This window comes from Pseudophryne corroboree, chromosome 4 (genome assembly GCF_028390025.1).
Source record: "Pseudophryne corroboree isolate aPseCor3 chromosome 4, aPseCor3.hap2, whole genome shotgun sequence".
NCBI classification, from domain to species: domain Eukaryota; kingdom Metazoa; phylum Chordata; class Amphibia; order Anura; family Myobatrachidae; genus Pseudophryne; species Pseudophryne corroboree.
Window position 1 is genome coordinate 475,536,720 of NC_086447.1, and position 26,052 is coordinate 475,562,771.

Consider the following 26,052-nt stretch of genomic DNA (forward strand, 5'->3'; position numbering starts at 1 on the left):
ACACATTCATGCTAGGGTTAATTTGTTGGAAGCCAATTAACCTACCAGTATATTTTTGGATTGTGGGAGGAAACCGAAGTACCCGGAGGAAACCCACGCAAGCACAGGGAGAATATACAAATTCCACACAGTTAGAGCCATGGTTGGAATCCCATGACCTCAGTGCTGTGACGCAGTAATGCTAACCATTACACCATCTGTGCTACATATACATAAGAGGTTGCACAGGTCAGCTCCTGATGTTAGTCACAGGACTCTGGCTAAGGGGTGACTCTCTGCCAGGGTACCTTGTGGAATGCATCACCAGTGCTATGTGGATTAATATGTATTTACTTCTGTGTGGATTTATACAAATATTCCCCTGTGGGCTAATCTGCTATCACTGCTGTGTGGATTCAGTGATAGTTCTGCTGTGTGGACCTGTTTATCTGGGACTTACTATATGGACTCACTACTACCTGTGTATTGTTTCTGGGCAATATTTACCTCTGTTTCCTGTTGGTGTGGTTCATTAGGTCAACATGCATTAGGTCAACATACATTGGGTCGACCACTGAAGGTCGATATGCATTAGGTCAACATGGTCATTAGGTCGACATGGTCATTAGGTTGACATGTACATGGACGACATGGAAAAGGTCGACATGAGTTTTTTGACTGTTTTTGGTGTCGTTTTCTACGTAAAGTGATGGGGAACCCTAATTAGTATACCGCGTCCCCTCCCATGGCTCGCTTCGCTCGCCATGCTTCGGGCAAGGTTATCGTTCCCAATTGTAGTCCATGTGGATCGTTAAGTATGAAAAATGTGAAAAAATGAAAAAATTTGTGAAAAACTCATGTCGACCTTTTTGAATGTCGAACTAGTACATGTTGACCTAATGACCATGTCGACCTAGTGACCATGTCAACCTAATGCATGTCAACCTTCCGTGGTCGACCCAATGTATGTCAACCTAATGCTTGTCGACCTAACGACCGCCTCCCGTTTCCTGCGAATTATCTATTCCTGTGTGCAGCGAGAAATAAACCATTACTTGGGTTTCATCGGCTCTGTGTATGGGCAATTAGAAGAACCCCGTATCCTCAGATTTGTATATATTTTATGTAATATATGTGTTGTCATAACAGTGAGTGTTAAAACAAAAGGATTTGAATTTAATATTGTTGTCTTAATAAAAACTAGCGCTTTTCACAATCACTCTTTCTTGATTTTCTTACGTGCTGGGTATACCCGTTGAAAGGCGGCAGGTATTTCCTTACTAATAGGTGCTGGGCTATATTTATTTTGTCCTTTCTTACCCAGGATGCCATTAAGACCCTTATCCACTAACTGGTCATCTCCAGATTGGATTACTGTAATCTTTTTTCCTATCTGCAAATTGCAGGATTCCTATTAAATTGTAATAATGGAAGGAATACAAATGATCACTGAATGATTAGGAGGTTTAACAAATCAGAATCTGTGACAGTATTGTCTTTAAAGATAATAAAGGCCCAAGAGAATGTCACAATTTAATAGATACAAAATATTAATCTCCCAAATTTTACATATTTCTACTATAATCTATGTTATGACTGGTGTGGACCTACTTATCTGTACTCTATTTTTGTTATTTATTTACTGTAATACTAAGTTTGTCTCCCTGTACAGTCCTTTGTACAGCGCTGCGAAACACGTGTGGCGCCTTATAAATAAAATGTAATAATAATAATAACAACATATCTTTGTTGTCAAAGGATGTCAGAGGATAAGAAATGAGGGAGTTAGGCAGAAAAAGGGATCCGCCCAGGATCCGGTGTTCGAGATGCCAGCAGTAAGAATACTGATGGTGGAATCCTGACACCATTCAGAATACCGATGCCAGGATCCTGACATCAACTGTAATACAAGTGCCAAAATCCCAACTGCTGGCATACCGAATGTAAGTCTGCAAGGGCTGATTAGGGTGGGGCATCAGGTGATGGGGGGTATTTGATTTAGGCTATTGGGAGAGGGTTAGGCTGGGGGGGATAGGGTTAGGCTACAGTGAGGAAGGGTTAGACACCACTGGGGAAGGTTAGGGTTAGGATGCTGGAGTAGGAGGGTTAGGCTTAGGTTGCAGGGAAGGGGGGAGGATTAAGCACTACCAGGGAGGGTTAGGGTTAGGATTTGGGTGGGAGGGTTAGGGTCAGGCTGCAGGGAGGGAGGGTTAGGGACGTTGGAGGTTAGGCTTGGTATACTTAACTAGTGGGTGTCAGGCTCTTATGCTTCAGGATGCTGCTGTCAGTATTCTGACTGCCGGCATCCCAAGTGCCAGAAACCTGTTACCATCCTAAGAAAAATGTTCAAGAAATTGCTGGTGTGGCCCAGGTGGATAATAGATCACAGCAACATGCAGAGAGAATGGGTTGAAAATCCACATACTTAAAAAGATATAAATATTATTGATGGAACTTGTGGTAGAATTGTGAATGCGCAATATTGGGAAAATAATATCTCAACCAACCTGCTTTGCTGTTTCAGGCCTGGAAGCAGGTGTTAAATGAAGGCTTCCATTTGATAGTGCTGTAGGGGAGGCTGTCTCTGTGAGAGCCAGAATTCTGTTATTGCAAGAAGTTTAATGTTGTTTCAGATAAATAGGTCATGGATGGATGTTGATATGTTACAAACACCAATGTCCCAGCAATTCTGCTTAGGCATGAGAGTACTTGTTGAGTCACAAATTCCTGGACATAATGGGTCCACTGACTCATATAATCTACCGGTAAAAAAATAAACAAAAGACAGGCAACACAAAACAAATGTATTATTTTAATAAATAAGAGTACTCTGAAACAGCCCTCATTGACCCATTAATTGCCCACAAAATGTGGGAGTCCATGTCCTCTTCAGTCCATGTGGCATCCACAAGTCTTAGCAAACAAAAAAAACTTTACTGCTCCTCTGGGAGCTCCATCACCAATGTGAGGTCATTTGGGGACATTCTCAATAGAAATGAATGGGGTCATACTGATTGATCAGTTCCTGGATTACTGTATATGTGCCAGCATGCCGTGATGTCCAGGCATGCTGGTACTTGTGGTTTTACAAGTGCCATCATGCCTGGTAATCCTTGATGGGACCTTTAGTCTACCTGTAAAGAACAATTTTATTTAACTATTTAATTACTCTATTATCTCTGCACACAAAGCCGTGGGTGTGTGGACAAGAGCCCTGGGTTGTCCTTGAGGAGGTGGAACCCCATTTCTTGTTGGATCTCCACTTTTCTAGGGATTACAGACCTGGGCTGACCAGTTTGGGGCTGATTGCCATTATGGCAGGAGGACTCCATGCTGTGTCCCCCCCAACTATAGCATCAGCTGCACTGGATGGTTCAGAATAGTGCATGTTATTGGAAAATAGGCTCAGAGGCACTGGGATGGTTAATGATTATGGGAGAGACCCCACACCATATATATTTTTTTTAAATGTATAAACATTATTAATAAAATGAAGCCTGCTTGGATCCTAGTGATCTGTGCAGTGCTTCAGATAAACTCACATGGTAAGAGGCAGGTCTGTTATCTGGGTGGGTTTGCCATCAGCTTTTTGGTAGGTTCTAAACCAAACACATAGTACATCTAGGGATTTCTATTCTTGTAACTAATAAAACACTGATAGTGATTACATGTTCTGTTGTGCTCTAGTCGATCATTTGGTCAGTTTCTCATTGATTTGGTCTTAAGTAATTGAGCAGATTGCAAAACTGATGGTAAAACTCCTAAAAAAACTGACACACAACTGACCCTTATGCCCCATACACACGGGGTGACTTGTCCTGTGTGCTAAGCGATGTAGGTTTTCACAGATCGCTCAGCACCCATCGCTATACACACAGTGATGTGTGCTGAGCGATCTGTTCTAACCATTGGTTTTTATGCACATGCTAAGCAAGCTAACTAGATCTTGCCTGCATGTGCAAAAGATCTGAGTGGGCAATGGCGATGGGTGGGACCGCGCATCGCCATCACTATTGGGTGTACAAACGGAGCGATCTGTGATTCATTTCTAAGCGATCTAGAAAGATCACTTAGAAAATAGGCAAAAATTTCCCCTTGTGTATGGTGCATTAGACTGAATGACATGATATGACTGATTAAGGCAAGCCAGTATTGTGTCATAAACGATGCCTCATTGAAAAACCTCTCTAACATAGGAAATAACCTTTGCAAGTAGTGATTTTATATACTTTTCAAAAATATTACTGATTCATACCTCCCAACATGTCCCTCTCCAGGAGGGACACGATGCTCTGCTTCTGGACTTTTCTCTTAATTTAAGATTGCTGGCACCTGTGTTGAACAGGTTAATGGATAAGAAAGGTGTTTCAGCACAGGTGATGGCAATCATAAATTAAGAGAAAAGTCCAGGAACAGAGCATTCTGCCCCTCCTTGAGAGGGTCATGTTGGGAGGTATGCTGATTGCAATTGCAAAGCATTCTCAGGCAGAGGTGAGAGTGCAATATGGAGGATTATATTACATACTTAAAAAAAGGTACATGGAAACAGAAACAAAGAGGCCATACTCTTCCTTACAGTTATTTTTAAACCGTGCCACAGTCCTCCCCCACAGACTTCTCTAACCCTATTGGCCAAACATTATGCTAATTAATTCTAATACTCCAATAATACTAATTGATGCCTGCAGCACACTGACTGACAACCTCAGAGTTTAATACTCCTCTGGCTGAATCTCTTAGCCCTTCATCTTCATTTGTCCACAGAGCACATCCTATACACTTTTCTTCCTCTCTGCACAGAGAGGCTCACTAAACCCGTGCAGTGGCTATTTCTGAGTACAGAGAGGATGTTTGCACTGTGATATATTTTGGGTGGATCACTGGGATATACCAGTGAAACTGTGGGTGTTTTATCGGATGCTTCTGGTGCACTATGAAAATATCAGTACTTTTTAAATAAGTTATCTATACTATGTAGCAACATTTTTAAAGCTTAAACTGACAAGATTTGTAAATATAACATATATACATCTATTTGAATGGATTTTCTGAATGTGTTTTTCCTTTTTCTTTAAATTGTCTTGCTTGCTGCGAATAACAAAACATAGCACTTCAACTCTAGTATTCTAACATGCCGCTGTGTTCTAGCATTTACTATGAAAGAATTATAGTTCCGCTATTTTCTTGCAGGATGCAAAGGGACTAGACCACATGTTGATATTTTAAACATAAACAGTATGTTCATGAGCAAGCCAGACCTGTGAAAAGAGGGCCGCCACAGGACACAAACTGTAGTCATTTCATTGAGAGATGGAAAAATGTCCAAAAGTCACCTATTCACATTATTCCATGCTGAATTGGATAAAGAACAATATTTTAGATTTTTAACTGCATTATGCATGTAAGGTAAAATATAGGTTTTAAGCCTTTACTATATTTTTCCATGAGACCATCAGCAATTTGCTTTGTAAATGATGGTTTACTTTAAAATATTACTTGTCAAGTCTGTTTTATGCTAGCAAAAAAGTTTGCTAAGTATAAAAATTTAATTTCAGCACAAAAATCATACCTGCGTTTCCACTAGAAACATTACTACATCTCACCTAAAGCCTCATTCAGTTCAATAGCTATGCAATAGTAAAATAAATATACAGTACAGTATATGTTTAGAAAAATGGTCAACATATTAAATAGTCTAGTTAAGATCACAGATACTGTAATCTTCTGAAGTTTATTGTATAAAATAGCATCAAATCAACCAAACGCATTATATTATGCAATAGACAGGGAACAGTTAGGGATTAAGGGCCTAATTCAGACCTGATGGCAGCAGCAAACTTTTTATCTAATGGGCAAAACCATGTGCAGTGCAGGTGGGGCAGATATAACATGTGCAGAGAGAGTTAGATTTGGGGGGGGGGGGGTTGTTCAAACTGAAATCTAAATTGCAGTGTAAAAATAAAGCAGCCAGTATTTACCCTGCACAGAAACAAAATAACCCCACAAATCTAACTATCTCTGCACATGTTATATCTGCCCCACCTGCAGTGCACATGGTTTTGCCCATTAGAGAAAGATTTTGTTACTGCGTTCAGGTCTGAATTAGGCCTTTTGTTACCATAGGGTAACTCCCAGAGTACCAAGGGAGGTAGGAAGGTGAGACAGAGTCTTACTAAATACTATTTTACTTTGTGTATTTACTCTTGATATTTCACTCGTGTTATGAACCCTAGTTTAGTGTTTTCTATTGTCTTGTTTATGTGTACGCAATGTCTGTGCAGGTGGAACCAGGTAATTTCTTATTAGCCTAACAGAAATAAAGCAAATGCTTGAGATGCATCTACTGAGATATCCCGGCTGTTGAAATCCCGATGCCCAGCTTACTGGCACCGGGATCCCGACTGCCGGAATGCCACCAGTGGAGCAAGTGCAAAAGAGCCCCTAGCTGCACTCGCCATGCTGAGGGCACGGTGGCGCTCTGTGCAGGCATGGTGGTGCGCCACAGTATTTATTCTCCCTCCAGGGGTGTCCTGTACACCCCAAGAGGGAGAATAGTTGTCAGTATACCGGTGGTCGGTATCCCAGCGCCGGTATGCTGAGCGCCGGGATCCCGACAGCTGGGATATCAATTGCTTCTCGCTGGAGATTGTACAAACAACCAGACATTTAAATTTTGCTTTAAACAATCAATTTTTCTCTTAATGAAATAACCAGACTAGTGCTTGAACAATTAATTTTCATTTATGAAATTGATCAATTAATTTAAGTATATAATTAGTGATTTCACACAAAAAATATATAATATTTTTTTTTTTTGAGATGTCCCATGAGACCTTTCTCAAGGTTGAACACACCTGGGAAGTTTTGGTATGGCAAAGCCTATTGGTGGTTCGCTGCTTGATGAAAATTGTGTTCAATTCGGTAAGCAAATAATAATTTATGCTTATAAAGAGTTGTTGTTAAACTAACAGTTTAACTTTAGTTTGAACTTCATGACAAGACATCTGTCTGATCCTGACAGCAGTTAATCCCTCTGTTATTGTGACTAACGTATTGACAAATAATGCATGTGAACAAAAATTTAACTTTTTATATATTTTAAAATGGACACTACCAGACCATGGTGGCTGAGCTGATACATCTGCGTCATTTATACAGTAAAGGATTTATGAAGGCAGCACCCACCTGAATATCTCTTCATAGTTTTGGCACTAAATGACAAGGGGTAAACTTCCTTCAGTTTATACAGATGTTTTGTGCTCATCACCTATATTAACCCACCATATCGGAAAAGAGTTTCTTGCAAGTTTCCAAAGGATTGATCCCAGGACTACACAGCATTTGCAACATGCACCAGAGAACCCATTAACTGCTGTTTTTTTTTACCTCACAGATGTTTCAGTTTGCTTGGCTAAATTCTGATCAAAGCAAGGTAAAAATGCTGACACAAATCCCACAATATGTTTATCTTAGACTGTATCTTAACAGGATGACTATCATCCCCTGATACATGTTTAACATTCTGTTTCTTTTACCTCCCTCTTTTCCTATCCACTGTCTCCTCTCTTCCTTCATGTAAACTTTAAATAGACAAACAAGATATACAAACCCAGAAAATAAAATCTACACAAAAACTACAAAAGCTACAAACACTCAAAACACACTTACAAGCAATCAAAGAAACACTGACATGATAGACAATATAGATAGACAAAAATGCATATTTAAAAAAAGGTAAGACCACAGGAAAAAACACAAAAATACTTACAGTCACAAACATTTACAAAAGCTTACACCACTCTTCAAACCTAGCAAATTCAGCTCTATCCATCCTTTGCCAATGAGTTGGAGGCATTTTATAAGGTGTTTGTGTGATACCCTAAGGTATTAAATTCATTGGTACATTGTATAACATGTATATGATTTGTGAACCCTCACAGAGGGAAAACTTATTTCAGATGGGGATGCTCTCATGGAGAGAAGGTGTCAGTATATGTGTCTTCCCCTCATATAGGAGAGTGGGAATACCCCAAACAAATAGGACTGTAGGTAAAACAGGCAGGAGGGATAAACCCATATACTCAAGAAGGGGGATTCATATGGGAGTTGGTCAGGAGAGAGTCTGACTCGTGCAGGAGACAGTTGGTGAGGCTAATCCGGGCACGCAATGAAAAAAAAAGGATAAATAAGAGGCTCAGGAGGTTGTCAGTTGGTCGTCGTTGGAGAAGGAGGAGAGCGGGAGGCACGCTTCACCCGTGTACCCTGTGAACGGACATAAATTCCCCACGTACAGCCCTACCTATCGGTCTGCTGACGACTCCGGGGTCCGGTGTCTGAACGGGGCTCTGTTCAGGAGGTGATCCGTAAGTGACTGCGGCAGGCGGGGTTGAGATATCCGTCTCTCCCTCAACTCTAGATAGAGGCGGCCCGACGGGTGTGACGCAGCGACTTAAAGCCCGTCCCTCGTTTGAAAGGAGGCGCTAGAGGCACAGATAGACGGAGGACACCCGCAGTGAGTACATCCGACAGCAGGAGCCTTTCTGTTAAAACTTACACTGTGACCTGCTAAAGAAGGAGGGCCGGGAGAGGCTAGTTAGTAAAAGACTTTGCCTCAGATACGCCTTCTGGGCGGCAGCATCCATCAGTCTGCCAACCCGATCACAGTAAGAGGGAAGCAGGAACATTCAGGGCGCAGCAGAGGGACAGAGAGGGGCGGATTCAGTCAATCCATATAAAGAATGAGGTGGGCCAGCATAGTTTGGATAGAAAGTATCCTCTAATGCAGGGGATATACCACAGCATCTCCAGCCTACACATAACCTGTCCTCCAGCAGCAAGTCAGATATTTACTGGATAAAAGCAGCAGACAGGATAGAAAGAGACAGAGTCGTCTTAAATATATTTGAAATAAAGTGGATGTAGTTAAAGAAAGAGGGCTTCTCGATTAAAGAAAGAGATAGACTCACCTCTAGCATAAACTCTACATAACGGGCGCAGATACGGTACCAGTTTGTTCTCTTGTGTGCAAGCTTACCCGCCTCCTATATAGCTGCAAGAAAAAAACAAACAGATAGAAATTGTTAGCATCAACTCTCTGCCACCCTGATAAAGAAGATTGAGTACAATACAGACCAGCATTTATATAGGGGATACAAAAGTTAGATACCCCTGCACTGAGACAAAATATACTTCAACTTCTAGATATTACCACATTTTTGAACGCTTTCGAATTGCATCGTATAAGGGGTTATCGAACTGGAGGATAAGGCTTTGTTAACACCGGAATTGTATCAAATACCTATTTAGGATTTATCTTACTCAATACCAGAAAATTTGGAGGTTATTACATAACAGAAACTTCATGTGCACCAACGACATGGCCATTAGACATTGCGCAGCATAGACATTTGTAAACAAGGTAACCACATTCGAGGTAGGGACTAAAAGGAAATAAGAGTATTCCTTCCCGGGGTCTGTATTATTAGTGAATATTTGATTGTTTTCAGTATTTACCTGTAATTATATTCAATTGAGTAGGTTGAATTTAGTGAAAGTGCTGCATATCGTTTAAGAAAACATTTGAATCCCGCAGGTCAAAGAATGAACTACGTGGATTCTCAGTAGTGGATAAAATAAAATGCATAGAATGTTTATATAGCTACTTGTATAAATATATTGTTACCATTTAGAGTTATATAACTGGGGAAGGGTTAAAATCCCTAAGGGCTTCTTAGAAACCCAGTGAAGATTGTGAATAAAGTGAATTATTTATTGGAAATAAAAAGAAACTTAATCTTGTCTGGAGTACTTTGAGAATACTTACCCACCATTGAAGAAGCGGACAACTGTAAAGAAAACAAGGTACGACTACCAACTCCATTTATTAAGGAATAGCATATCAGAGATTACATTTGTGATGTCAAAAGAGCATATGGAATGTATAAACCAATTGAAAAGCAGCAGGAAGTGTACATCAGTTTAGGTGAAGTCTCCGTTGTTGCTTATTGTTGTTTTTTAGTGAGGGGGAGTTTCCATTGATTTTATAGGTGCTTTTGATGGCAGCTTCCATTATAACCAAGTAAACTTACAAAAAAAAAATGGCATTGATGACAGTTTTCAAAAGAGTCAAAACCAATGCTAAGTAAACACTCTATTTTGATGTCCAAAACTGCCAGTGTTGCCAAACAGGTTTAAACTGACAGCAAAAGTGCCTTTTAGTAAATTTACTGTACCTCTAAGATGGGATGCAGTCAATTTACCTTCAGTTGAAATCCCGACAGCAATTGACCGATGGTCAAAATCCCGACATGGACAATATACCGACATTTAAAATACAGACAAAGTCAAAATACCAACATGTAAAATGCCGACAGGTCAAAATGCCGATCCCTCTAAGACTTCTCTTGTCATTTTGCCCATTGGATGCCCTCATTCCCAGAATACAATTTTTCAAATAATCTACTCTCCAAGTTATCCTGTCATTTTTTAATACTGTTTGCTGTTTCAACTTAATCTTTTGATTGATTTGTTTGATGGGTAGATTGTTCACTGGGAGAATTGCCATGACAAACACCTTTTACCTATTCTGACTCCGTTATCAACCGTGGAAGACATTTTTGAGATTAGATAAAATATATGGAAGATTTCTGAAACTCTCTGGTTTTATCAGACCATCCAAATAACTGGTGGTGGTTGGGTTGTGGTCAAGAAAGTTTATGGGCTTATCCTCCGCATAAACTATCAGGATCTCTATTAAGTTATTTGAATAATAAGTAACTGATTCTTGACTGGTTATACCAGATTCCAGGAACAAGTATTGTTGCCAAAATTGGTAAAAGAGAACCCTAGACCCTGATATGTTTTCAAGAAAGTGATTCATGAAAGACTGTGTTCAGTACTGACATAGGCCACAATGAATACTTAATAATGGATTTGAACTAAAGTGACATTCCTTTTTTGTACCAGGACATGCTCAGCAATGTCCTTAGGAGTCTCTTAGGAAAATATGTACTAGAATAGTTGGGAAGCAATTTAATGTATTTCTCTTAATTAGCACAACATCAAAATAATTTGCCTTTTGTAGTGGAAGCAGACGCCACTGATGGAGGAGCAGGAGCTATTTTGTCATAAGCCATTGAGTTAGATAAAAATTTGCTTCCTTCTGCTGTTTTTCAGTAAATTCTTATCTGCAAAAATGTATTACAATGTGGGTAGTAGATAATTGTTATCAACCAAATGGGGTTTTGAGAAGTGGACAGAATGTTTACAGGGAGATAAGCATAATTTAAAAGTAAACATAAACTATAAGTTTTCTGTACATAGAGATGGCCTGAAGGTTGTATTTTATTATACTGTATCTGATATGCCAGACTCCAAAATTTTAGAAACAGATGCACCTCTCTAGAAGTTTTATACAAAAATAATCTGATCTTCCTCTTGATTTTTTCATTATTTCTGCTAAAAAATTATTTTGACAATAAGTAAATATCTATCTTTTGCAATTACAGAGCACTCAAGATTAGAGATTTGCGGCGGACAGTTTTCGGGTTTTGTGTTTTGGTTTTGGATCTACATAAATCCCTGCTCGTGTTTTGGATCTGGATTGGTTTTGCCAAAAACACCCTTTCGGGTTTTTGTTTTGGATATGGATATTTTTTGGAAAAAAAACTTAAAAACAGCTAAAATCACAGAATTTAGGGATAATTTTAATCCTACGGTATTATTAACCTCAATAGCATTCATTTACACTCATTTCCTGTATATTCTGAACACCTCACAATATTGTTTTTAGGCAAAAGGTTGCACCAAGGTTGCTGGATGACTAAGCTAAGCAACACAAGTGGGCGGCACAAACACCTGGTCCATCTAGGAGTGGAACTGCAGTGTCAGACAGGTGGCAGTTTAAAAAAATAGGCCCCAAAGAGCACAACATGCAAAGAAAAAAAAGAGGTGCAAGATGGAATTGTCTTCTTACCTCCCACCCACCCATATGTTGTTTAAACAGGACATGCACAGTTTAATAAATCCATCATTTCAGCGACAGGTGGTCCTCCTGGGAAAAGCTTGCCAAGTTCTTCGAATCATAGCTAGCTACAAACATGCCAACTCCTTCTTTGATGACTTTTCACATTATGAGAAGAGGCAAGAGGAAGAGGACAGTGTCAAGAAGGTGATTAAAAATTAGAGAGGCACACGCAATCAGGAACAACACACAGGCTTTCACCTCAACTCCTATATTGGTGTGGAACAGAGAGGACTTCAACCAAGCAAATATCAAATTACCACATTACTGGACAAACTTAAAATTAGGGGCCAAAGCCTCCGAATTTGTACCCGCTTCTCCATGTTCAGAGATTAAAATAATCTAAGATTGAATGCTGGGATGCAAATACACTGGTGTATACCACAGGATCAAGATTGGATATTTTCACCTCCACAGAGCCTGGAGACTTATTTTGTGAAAATCTTGTGGGTTTCTTTTTTCCATTTTTTTATTGCATTTTTATTTACATATTTTGTGGCATATGTCTTATTTTTGTCTTTCACAGCTCCCAGTTACACACATGTGAAAATACCTGTGTGTCCCAGTTATACGCATGTGAGCATACCTGTGTGTCTTTATTCATATTTTATTTTGAAATAAAACAGCCCTTTAGATATTTTAGCAGTCCCTCCTGAGCCCCCACATCAGCCTCGGATGGGGCAAATGGAGTTTGGGTGGGTTCGGTAAAGTACTAAGCACAACTGTGTAGCACCCCTGGACTGATAGGGCAGAGAGGCAGCACCCCATATAGGGCAGCACCCCTGGAATGCTGTGGCAAAGAAAAGACATGCAAGCTGGAATTGTCCTTGGTTCCTCCCACTCACCCTTATGTTGTATAAACAGGACATGCACACTTTAACAAATCAATCATTTCAGCGACAGGGTCTGTAACATGACTGTGGCTGAAATAATTGGTTTGTTTGGGCCCCCACCAAAAAAACAGCAGTTAATCTGTCCTTGCACAAACTGGCTCTACAGTGGCAAGATGTCGTCCTCATCCTCCAATTCCTCCCCATCAATGTTTACATCCTCACAGAGAAATAATTTTCAAACAATACCACATCATTTAAGTGTCAGTGGACTGCTTACGCTATTACCCAAAGTTTCTGAACTTGATAATGAATGCGCTGCAGGTGACGTATAAGGGAGGATGTTCCTAGGTTAACGTCCTTACCCCTACTTATTATGGATTGACAAAGGCAATAGATGGCTTGACACCTGTTGTCTGGATTTGTGGAGAAATAATTCCACACTGTAGAATTGGCTTTTTTGGTATTTTGCCCAGGCATGACAATGGGCTTTTTCATCCCATGGCCAACAACTGTCTCCACTGGTGCCTTATTCCAACAAACCACATCACCATCAGAATCCTCATCGTCAACTTCTTCCACAGAGCCAGCTACAGCCATATCCACCTCATCCTGGTGTACTTCTACAGTGACATCCTCAATGTCAATTTCAGCAACTGGACTGTCGATGCTCCTCCCATCACTTACAGAGAGCATGCAAATGGTGGTAAGAGCCTCCTCTTCCCATACAGTGATGTGAAGGTCAGGCCTGGACATTGCAACTGCGGACAGTGCCAGCACCCCTGTATTTTCACTGCACTTCTGTATTTTACAGCATACAGGGCCAGTGTATTTTTATTTTAACAACAGCACCCTAGTATTTTTACAGCATACAGGACCTGTGTACTTTTATTTTAACAACAGCACCCCTGTATTTTTACAGCATACAGGACCAGTGTACTTTAATTTTAACAGCAGCACCCCTGTTTTTTATGGCATACAGGGCCAGTGTACATTGATTTTCACTGCACCCCAGAATTTTTACAGCATACAAGACAGGGCCAGAGTACATTCATCTTCACTGCACCCCAAAATGTTTACAGCATACAAGACAGGGCCAGTGTACATTTATTTTACTGCACCCCAGAATTTTTACAGCATACAAGACAAGGCCAATGTACATTGATTTTACCGCACCCCAGAATTTTTACAGCATACAAGAAAGGGCCAGTGTTCTTTTTTTAAGTGCACCCCTGTATATTTGCAGCATACAAGACAGGGCCAGTGCACATTTATTTTACTGCACCCCTGTATTTTTACAGCATACATGACAGGGCCAGTGTACATTTATTTTACTGCACCTCTGAATTTTTACAGCATTCAAGACAGGGCCAGTGTACATTTATTTTACTGCACCCCAGAATTTGTACAGCATACAAGACAGGGCCAGTGTACTTTTAGTTTAACATCAGCACCCCTGTATTTTTACAGCATACAGGACCAGTTTACTTTTATTTTAACAGCACCCCTGAATTTTTACAGCATACAAGACCAGTGTAATATTTTAACAGCAGCACCCCTGTTTTTTATAGCATACAGGACCTGTGTGCTTTTACTTTAACAATTGCACCCCTGAATTTTTACAGCATACAGGGCTAGTTGAATTTTTTTAACAGCAGCACCCCTATATTTTTACAGCATGCAGGACCAGTGTGCTTTTATTTTAACAACAGCACCCCTGAATTTTTACAGCATACAGGGCCAGTGTAATATTTTAACAGCAGCACTCCTGTATTTTTGCAGCATCCAAGACTTGCCCAGCAATCCTGTATTTTCACAGCATACAGGACCAGTGTGCATTTTTCTGAGTTTTTACAGCATACAGGAGGACAGTGCCACAGCCCCCTGTACAACACAGTGACAGCCAGGCAGCAACAACACACATGTACAGCTGCAGCACCCTTAATAGCACATGAAACACCAGTAACAGGTAGGACAGCACCCCTAACAGCACAGGTACATCACAGTTACAGGAGCAGCACTCCTACAGAGCACACACTGATCCCATATGATGCCACCACCCATAGAGAGACAGAGGTCTGTCTCCCTCACTTTCCAAGTCCAGAGTGAAAATGGTGGTGACACATGGCTGTTTCTATGGAATCCAAAACTTGTAAGAATCCAACAGCGTGATAGAGAGGTTTTGCCTTGTTCTGGTTTCTGAGTCTGGCGGGAAGTCTCGAGCCGGACTCAGATCCACGCTTGGAGCATGACATGCAGGGTGGTGGGCAGTTCTCTGTGAACAGAATCTGCTCATCTCTATTCAAGATTAAGATCCAAAAGAGAAACTAAATCAGGCTTGCTTTTATTGTCTAGTAAATTAAGACAAGCTGTTCTTACAGTAGTTCATATGTGTCAAACTTCAGTCAACCTAGTTGTCATGGTTGTAGAATGTTTGAGATCTGTTTCAGGACCCTGTGGCCCAGTTGTGGTAGGAGAGTTAGTAAAGTTAGGAGGTCTGATGAGTTGTATGCTCATGGAGCAGAGAGTGCAGGAGCTTGAGGTGCTGGAGGTGTCATAGGAAGTCCTGGTGATGCAAAGAGAAAGCCCATACAAAATTTGATACCAAGATACAGGAATAACTGGAACTGGTGAAAAACTTAGCTAGAAAAGTCAGAGCTGTATATTACCGAACCTTGATTTGGAACACAGACTCAAGCAGGAAATAGAGTCTTATGTATCCAGGTCTGATTACTGCTAGAGCCAACAGCATGGGACTTCTCTGGTCCTGAACTGGAGCTGTATTCATCATCCAAAACTCAGAGAGGAAGCAGAGACATTCCACTCAAGATCACTAGCTAACTAGCTGGGAGGATCTGGAATGTGAACACTATCCCACCATGGAATCAGACCCCTGACCCAAAGGACAGCCCTTTGTAAGGATCCGAGGATATGGGAGTGGAACACAACACCAGCCTGTGGTGTAGACAGAAGGGCAGAAAATAAGTTTCTGTAACCACTAGCAGTAGAAGATGCTGTTGAGAACTTACTCAGATGGAATGCAGTGGATAAGCACAATAGATGGTAAACAACTACCGTATAGATGATGAACTGTGGGTGCAAATACAGGCAGCAGAAACCCAGATGACTGATCCAAGCTCTATAGATGCTGTAATGTAGACAGGAAAAGATGAGAAACAGCAGACACATAGACTGGCCATGGTGAGCTGGTGCAGTAAAATTTTGGAAGCAAAATGGAATACAGCAGCACTGGTCGGTGAACAAACAGCAGGAAATGACTTGTACTGTAGCATACTGTCAGCGGATAACTGCAACAAGTACAAATACAGGAGTACTGAGGCCTATACAAATACAGGAGTACTGTGGCCTGTGCACCAGGAAATATCCCAGAAGGAAGATGTTGCTCTGGCAATGTGCAGCTGTCCAGAACAGATTTAAATAAGAAGTAATGGAAGTTTATAGGCTGATGGAATCATATGAGCATGTTTGTAGTGCTAGGATTAGTTCATTTAGCAAAATGGGGAAATCCAAAATAGCTGTGCCCATGTAGCTGGCTAATTTGTTTACATACATGTTTGAGCAGTATGTAAATGCTGCGATGGGGCAGAAGCTCTGTGGATAATGATGATGTGACAGTACTGGTTGTGGTATGTAGGGCTAAGACCCCAATTGCGAAATTAGCATTCTTAAAACTATTCTATATTATTTCCCAAGCGGTTTGGTAGCTATCTCTCAGAAAAGATGTTAAGGAATTTGTCAAGTCTGTCAAGAATGTGCCCATAGCAAAAGTCTTAGGAGTCAGTCCTTTAGGCCTCTTATGCTTCTGTCCATGTCCACTTCTATGGCTGCAATTTGAATATTACAATTTTCAATACATTTTGTATGGAACCTCACAGTACTTTTGTGTGTATGTTGAGTATCCAAATGTTACCTCCTTTTCTGACTTTCAGAAGATATAGCCTTATGGTATCAAGAGTATAATGTACACTTAAGAGTGTGTGGAGGAATATTCAGGTGGCATTTAATCATGCAGTGCTACAGGTCAAACATGTTTGATCAGAACAATAATATCTGTAATTTCAAGGTTGGGGATAGAGTTTGGTTATAAACTGAAAGTAGTAAACATCTGGGGGAAAAAGTTGTGTGTTACCATCTAGATCTACCTTTATTATTAAGAATCCATGGGACCTTTCTTTATTCGCTACTGCTTTCATTTTCAAAAGGTTTTGACATAGGTTTAGAGACAGGGATTCTCCTAGGTCAAATACAGTGCCTGTGGGTGAAGGTTCAGTGTATGAGATTTTAATAAAAATAACTCCAAAGAAAGGTAAGAAAAAGTATATTATTTTATCCACTGGAAGGGCTTTAGGCCAAAAGAAAATGTGCATGCTGAAGTAAATGTACGTGCATATATTGTGAAGATTTTTCATGAATCTATTATCAGAATTCATGGCGCTGTGGACCTGACACCTCCTCATGTAAGTGATAATGTTTTAAACAGCAGCTGTGCATTTAAGGAATATCCCTTTATTTGCAGATCTACATTCAGCCATTTCTACAGCAAAAATATTTGAGCTGGTTAAGAATTGGTCTTGTCCTATATGCTTATTGAAATTTTTGCCCCATACAGCTGTAGAATGGTGTAGAGGCACATTTATAAAACATTAGGCCCATTGTTTAAAAAAAGAAATACAGGCACAAAAGTGCAGCATCCATCTCATGAAACCTGCTCATGCATTATTTTAGGATAATAACAGAAAAGTTTTATCAAATGGAAGTACTACTGTATGAGAATGCAGGAGGTTGAACATTGAGGTGACATTTACATTTTTCACAGATGACACCTTCAGATTTTTCTGGCTTCCTGCATATCCAGAATAATTTGTAGTTTGTGGAGGCATCTCCAGGGGGTAGAGATTAGGAGAAGATTATTTATCCGTGAAGATTATTTATCCGTTACTGTAATTTGGCATTTAAATTCTAATGAAAATAAATATCCATAATAGTTACCTATAATAGTACTATGTAATGAAAAGCACTTAACCCAATTAACCAAAATCCATCCGTTATTGTAAACCATTTTTTAAGTATTGAAGACCTGTTTCGGAATAATGGTGGTGTTGCCCTTTAGAAGAGCAATAGCACGTTTGATTTCTAACTTGTTTTACAGCATTAAAAAAAGAAATTGAGAATATGTGGTGGCCAGAAGCTAAATGGACTTTTGCAGATCTTACTACAGTACATGTCTGTACTTGCTTATTCAACTGTAGTATAAAGTGAAGTCAACAAGTTCAGCCACTGGCTTAACTACCCTTTTCCTCTTTCACACACCAGCAGTTTGTTTGCTTATGTGCTCATCTCTGCTTGGTTAAGTTTATCAGCCATTTGAGAATTTTCCAATTTTATCGTTTAGCTGCTGTGAACTTATTTCTTTTTTGACTTTTTGATGTAAGACTTTTATACATTATTTAGTAATGACCACAGGGATTTTGTGTAAAATGTAGACAGAAGCAAATTATTCACTCTTGCAGTTTTGGCAGAGATGAGATTTCTAAATCAGTCACTCTCAGACTTTTTGAACTAGATTAAAAATAAACTTTTTTATGCCAAGGTCATTGAAACATATGCATTGAACATGTATCCTTTTGCAATACACTCTAAAAAAAACTTTAAAGGCAACCACAATAAATTATGTCTCAATAGAAATGAATTTAAATAATTAACTTGAAGCCAAATTTTACCTAACAATTTAAATGAAGAGTAGAACTCTATGCAGCATTAATGAGAATTAAGGTCTTCTTTTGATAACACACATTGAGACACAGTGCTCTATTTTTGCACTAGAGAGACCCCATATGTAATATTTAGTTATTACACATAAAGCAATTCTGCTTAAAAATGGAGTAGATCTGACCTCTGTCACGGCAAATGTAATAAACTCAAATAGCAAGAACACAAGAAATAACTTGTAAGAACTGGCAGTGTGTCTAAGTCATAGAGATGTCAGAGCTACAACCACAAATGATGTATATTATGACCCTGTTATTGTAAATCACATTTACTATGTAAATGCCCATAACATCCATTCAAATACACGCTAGGAGTCTTTTCATATTAATAAGTGATACAACAAGAATGAATAGTGTTTACAACAGTGGTTCCCAAACTCAGTTCACAAGGACCCCCAGCGGTTCATGTTTTCTAGGTCACCTAGCAGGTTCACAGGTGTATTCATTACTCACTGACACATTTTAATAGATCCACAGTTGGAGCTAATTATTTTACTTGTGATTCTGTGAGGAGACCTTGAAAACGTGAACTATTGGGGGTCCTTATGGACCAAGTTTGGGAACCACTGCTTTCGAATATAAACTCCATTGTATGAAGTACATGAGCAGCCACATACAGTAAGACTATACATAGAGGCAGAGAAAATGGTCCAATGCTGGAGTAGAGTATAGTTACTACAGTCTAGTATCCAGATACAAAAAAATAATGCTGTACAATGCTTAAAACATAGGAAACAGTAAAAAAAAAAATAATGTAGTCTGGTACAGCAATCTGTAAATAAAGGTAAAAACACAAGCACAAGGAGTCTGGCAAGGTTAAATATGAAATTATTAAAGCTCAGCAAGGCATAAGAGGAGAAGAAATGTGATAAAAAAATATTAAGAACAATAGACAAGATAATAGAAAGCAATGCATTACAACATCCTCATTCAATCCATTCAAAGCCAAAATAATGCAATAATAGTTTTGTATCTGTATCTACCCCATTTAGGAGGGGAATGTGGTCTGTGATTTAGCATTTGAATTATGCAATAGGATGGATTACTTTAATAAATTGTTTATCTACTGTACAAGTAAACTGGTAAAATCAATAGAAGCCATCACTGATATCTGTGCTTTTAAGATGTGCTAATCTTTCTTTTAACATCCTTGAGGTTTTGCCTATATGTAGTAATTTGCAAGGACAGGTGAGACTAAATATGTTGATTTTTTTTTCTGCTCTAGCAGGTTAAATATATTCTACTAGCCTGAGAGGTCCAAAAGTAATCTCTGGTTTTTAAAAATTTGCAATTTACACATCCCAAGAAATGATAGTCAAATTTTTGAAAATAATGATTATTACAATCTGCGTCCACTAGCAATTCCCTCAGATCAGAACTGCTCTTGTATAAGTAACATGGTTTACTTCTGATTTTTGATGTAATCAGAGGCAATAATGAAAGTACTGCAGAAATGAAACACATTTTTATTATGAGTCATCTGAGTATCCACAGACCAGGTAGCACTGGTTAATTGTACTAAGAGCAGCACTTATTGCTTCCTTGTGGGATATGATCCTTACTATCCTTAGTAGATAAGAATAGTTCAGATCCTTTTTCAGCATCTGTGGATTAAATATTTTGGTATGGAGATGAGTTTTGGAGTTATGGAGATGAGTGGTACAGATTTCATGGGTAAACATTTTTTTCAGACGGCATTACTACAGTATCTAGGAAATTGATTGATGTATGACTAATGGATAGGTTGAATAAAATAGTGCTTGGTATCTGATTGAGACAGTTTGAACATTTTTATATATTTACATACCATGCAAGGAATAAATATATATCATTGGACAAAATCTTCTCAGACATACACTCAGTCATAAATAGATTAGCAAGTGATGGTGCCATGTTGGAACCCATAGTAGTACCTTACTTTTGTAAAAAAAGAATGCATTTTCAAAACGGAAACTATTTGTGTGTCAAATTATGTCTATCAGCAGTAATAGACAATAAACACACAATAACAATGATGCTTTTTGCATTCACTCAATCCTTTATCATTGGAAATGTTATATCTTTTAGATATTTACACTAATGGCTATAAAGAAAAAATTACAAATTAAGATAGTGGCATAATGAATCAATTGATGATATTTTCCTCCCATGAGGGTTGACTATACTTGATATAATTGGTATTGTCAGGTGTCTTTGTGTTAAAAAGTCTACTATTTCCTGTTGTATATCTTTTGACCAAACACAGTTATATAACTGATTGAAAAAAAATATTTTATACAGTATGTCTATGAAGGACCATAGGTCAGTTTATGATAACAAATGAAGTCTTCCAGTTGTTTATAAGGGTTTAGAACATAATCAATAAATATGAGTGAAACAATACCTCCTTTTCCAGCTGTTTATCTATTGTTTATCATTATGCAATGAATGCATGGCTTGCCTTTCAGCTTGTGTAAAACTGTAAAGGCATCTTTTGTTGTTCAAAGAACGGTACTGTTTCTCTCTTGAGTACCCTTAAAAAGTGTGTATTGTAGGATTGGTAGTTGCATGACTACAACAAAAATACTATTACAATGAAATAATTTTTTTCATACTTACAAGTTAACCTGATATGCTTTTTGAATCTAAAATCACTGACTATCAGTTGTGAGCCCAATATGTTTACTTGTCAATCAAAGTTCTTTTGTTGTAGAGCATTAATGAAAGACAAACTTTTAGTGAGAAGAGATATATCATCAAATGTCAGTTTATGTTCTCACAAAATGAACACAATATAGATGATAGAGTTGTAGTTCCTAAGAACATTATTGACAAAATCTGCAGTCAGAGCATTGGCCTGCATTTGTTAAGAATTTATTTAAAGGATGTCACTTCAAGGGGTAGTTAGAACTGGTACTTGAACTGGATTTGGATTCTGAAATGTTCACATTTGAGTGTTATCAGAGCCGACCCTAACCAATACGATGCCCTAGGCAAGATTTTGGCTGGTGGTCCCTAGCACCACCGCTAGTTCTGCCTCTGACCCTACACCCCTTTCCCAGCACCATCACACATAATCCATAGCAATTCTCATTTTGGTGCTTCTACCCCCTATATTTTTAATAGTAACAGTTCACGCATTCAGTGCGCAGCCCAAAAAGGGGCATGTTCTTGCTGGGAAGAGGCTTGGCTGCACAATAGTACCCCCAATTCAAAATACACCACACAATATTGCAACTTTATTCACATTATATGATGCAATAGTGTCCCTTATTCACATAACATCACACAGTAGTACCACTGCACCTTATATACATTACTCTTCCAGTAGTGCCCCTTATTCACATTGCTTCACACTGAATTGCCCCTTATACACATTACACCACACCATATTGCTCTTTATTCACTTTAGATCACACAGTAGTGCCCTTTCTATACGTTATGCCACACAGTAGCACACCTTATACACATAGTGCCTCATTCAGATTGGATCACATTGTGCGATCCAACCTCAAAAAAAATGAAAAAGATGCCGGTGCATGCACAGTGTCCGTCCTGCACATGCGCCCGCATTTTCTGTGGGGAATACAGAAAATGTAACTGCCTCTGCCTGTCAATCAGGCAGAGGTGGACGCGGGGCATGGTGAGGAGGGGCAATGCTCTATTTCCAGGGTGGAGACAGAGCATTGCAGGAGGCAGCAATGGATAAATGGTGGGCTTGACAGGTATGGCTGCATGATGTCACATGCAGCCACCACGATCGAAAATATGGCGGCGGGCCTCCTGCACTGCGCCGGCAGGAGGCAATCTTAATTTCTGCTAAAATGCAGAAATTGCAATGTGATTGCAATTTCTACTTGTTGAAGGGGAGAGGCGGCTGTCAGCATGCTGGGTGCCCTTTCCCTGTGATGGGTGGCCCCCAGCATGCTAACAAAAGGATTGAAAATTCTGCTAATTAGTAGAATTTGCAATCCTTACTGAATTAGGCCCATAATGCCACACATTGATAATGCCTTTTTACACATATCACACAGTAATTCCTCTCACGCATTTGACACATATTATTAATGTCCTTATAAACATAATGTACATTAGACTTTATGCCAACCTTTATTAATGCCCTTATTCACATAATGACACACATAATGTTCCTTACACATATGCCACACATTATTAATTCCCTTATACACATAATGACACACATAATGTCCCTTACACATATGCTGCACAATAATAATGCCCTTATACACATAATGACACACATAGTGCCCCTTACTCCATATGCTACACATTATTAATGCAGTTATACACTTGACATGCATAATGCCCCTTAAACAAATGCTGAAAACTATTAAACTACCAACCCACCCACACACAGCATTTACACAGCCACTAATACTGTGACTCTGCTTGGATACAGTGTCCTCATACATCTGCATGGCTCAATAAGCTGTGTAGCAGGAGATGTCTGGTATAAGTCAGATGGCAGCTCCCGGCCAGCTCTGCTAATGTCAGGGGCTGTTTTTTGCTGAAAATGCATCTTTTTGCATCGCTATGTGACTAGGATGCACAAGCAGCTTCTGCTGATTAAAGTGATATTTGGCATGCCTATATTCTGTTTGCAACTGCGGCTGTATCTGCATACAAAATGCTACATTACAGCGATATACAGGAATACACTGTAATGTAGCATTTTGTATGCAGATACAGCCACAGTCACACACAGAATATAGGCATGCCACATATCATTTTTATCAGCAGCAGCTGCTTGTGCCCCATGGCACTCCAAATGCCCTAGGCATTTGCCTCATTTACATATGCCTAGGGCCAACTCTGGGTGTTATTATTCCTCTGTACCACTCATTGTTTAACACAGTTGATCATACTGTTTTACGTGACTTTTTTCACTTATTTCCAGCAGTGTATTTTGCATATTGTAATGCATTCATGACAAATTTATCCTCAGTTATTTTTTTAAATTTATTTATTTATTAACAGTTTCTTATATAGCGCAACAAATTCCGTTGCGCTTTACAATTTAAAGACTTATTTCACTTTTTGTACACAAAATACTGGGTCAATTTAACATGATGAATTACATGTATACATTTATGTTATGCAGAGGCAATGAAACTTACCCAATTAAGTATAATTAAGTTAAATTCCAAGTGCATGTTTTAGATTTAAGCAATTGAGCAATATATCTATAATGGGAATTGTGTTCTTTCCTTATCAATTGCTAATGGCATCTTCTAAACAGGGATTGTCACATGTATGGGGCAGTATGGATGGTGTAATGAATAGCATGACTGTCTCACAGCATTGAGGTCCTGGGTTTGATTCCCGAGTTTGTATATTCTCCCTGTACTTAAGTGGAGTTTCATTGGGTACTCTGTTTTCCTCTCACAATCCACAAATACTGTATACTGGTAAGTTAATTGGGTCCAGATAAAATTAACCCTTGTGTAAGTGTGTGCGTGTACATGGGCAGACTAGATGGGCAAAGTGGTTCTTATCTGCCATCACATTCTGCAGTATGTTTCTATGTATGCCCTGCATAGATATTCTGAATTCATACCATATCTGCACTTTTGAATCAAATAAAGGCAATCATCAAGGAAATAAGATCAATATTACCCATTATTGACATATAATTGTCTGTGCTGGCAACAAAAATCTTGGCATCCAGTGGACTTATCACTCAGTGGTTAAATACAAGCTGGTCAGCCATTGGCTCACTCCCTCCGTGACTCTCCAGCCTGATCCCCACCTGTGTTGGTACAGCCTCAATTCCCATTTGTTCAGCCTCACACACACCTGTGTCAATCAAGCTTCACTCTCGCCTGTGTCTCTCCAGCACCATCCTTATGCCTCAAGCCTCATTCCACCTGTGTCTCTCCATCTCCAGTCAACTAATCATTCCACTCCCTGTGGGGGAGATGTACTGTATAAAGCAGTGAAAAGAGAGGAGAAGTGAGCCAGTAGAGAAGTTTCTCCACTGGCTCACTTCTCCACTCTTTTCACTGCTTCATACATCTACCTCTGTGTCTCTCAGCAGAGCATGTCTTCCTGTCTCTAATCAGCAAGCATGTTCAGCTGCCTCCACACACACCCCGCACCAGCCAACACATACCTACTGCTGCATGGTGAGGCTGCTGCTTAATATTCACTGTGGCTTTGCTCTGCTGTCCAGCAGCACAATGTCATGACATCATATGGGCTGTGTTGGCACAAAACAAACTTTATTGTGCTGCCCACCGGGGCTGACTAGGCCCCCTCTACTTCAGCCTGTGCCCTACTGAATACAGCACTGCACAGGCAAGAGGGACACATGAACTGGATTCTTAGGGGGCCTGGTACAAGTGTCCCCCTTGTACCTCCCTATCGCTGGGCCAGATAGTAGTGTACACGCACAGTTGCAATTTTAACACTGGGGGTAAATTTACTAAGATGAGAGATTTTTTTTAGAATTGGTGATGTTGCTCATAGCAACCAATTAGATTCTACTTAACATTTATCTAGCTGTTTCTAGAAGATAATAGATATTATCTGATTGGTTGCTATGGGCAATATCACCAGTTCTAAAAAATGTACCCCTATTAGTCTGTGGGTCTGCACCAGGTATGGGACTGAGGAAGCTACTGTGCATCTGTCCCAGTGACTGGGACAGAACACAGAGTAGGGGTTTGACACAGGGATGGAACACAGAAGGGGGTTGACACAATGACAGAACACAGTGAGTGGGTTGACACAATTTCTGGGACAGCACATAGGGGGGTGACACAGTGTCAGAACACAGGGGGAACACACAGTGACAGAACATGGGGGAGGGGGTGTGAGACTTCCTGGTGTCTGCAATATCACAAGATTCCAGAGTCTCAGTGGGTATGATGCCCACACCGATTGTGCCTATGTGCCTCCATGCCCTCCCCCTGCACAGTGACCTGAAGTGCTGTGCAGTGCTCAGAGCTGCAACTGCCCACTCGGGATGCCTGTCTGCCTGTCTCTGCCCATGATGCTGGTTTACTCACTAGGGGCTAGGAGAGCGCGGTAAGTGAGCCTTCTCTAGTGCACTGTCATACCATCCAATATGACCCATTGCAGGAGGGACAAAATTCTCTACTCCTAGACATTCTTCTTAATTAATGATTGCCATCACCTGTATTGCACTAGTTAATTTATAATAAAAGGCGTTTCACCACAGATGACGGCAAATACTCTTTGAAGTTTTAGCAATCAAAAACTGATATAGTGCAGAAAAACACAGAATACACATTGAGAACAATCTATCTGTTGTGCAGAAACATGAGCAGGCTCTATGGCCTAATGGTTACGTTCCCTCCACACAGAGATGGTAGGGTTACTGGTAAGAATCACAGTTTTGACCTGTGTTTATAGTATTGGTCATTTTCTGCCTGGCTGGTTATTAATATTGGTAACAGTCTCAGAACAT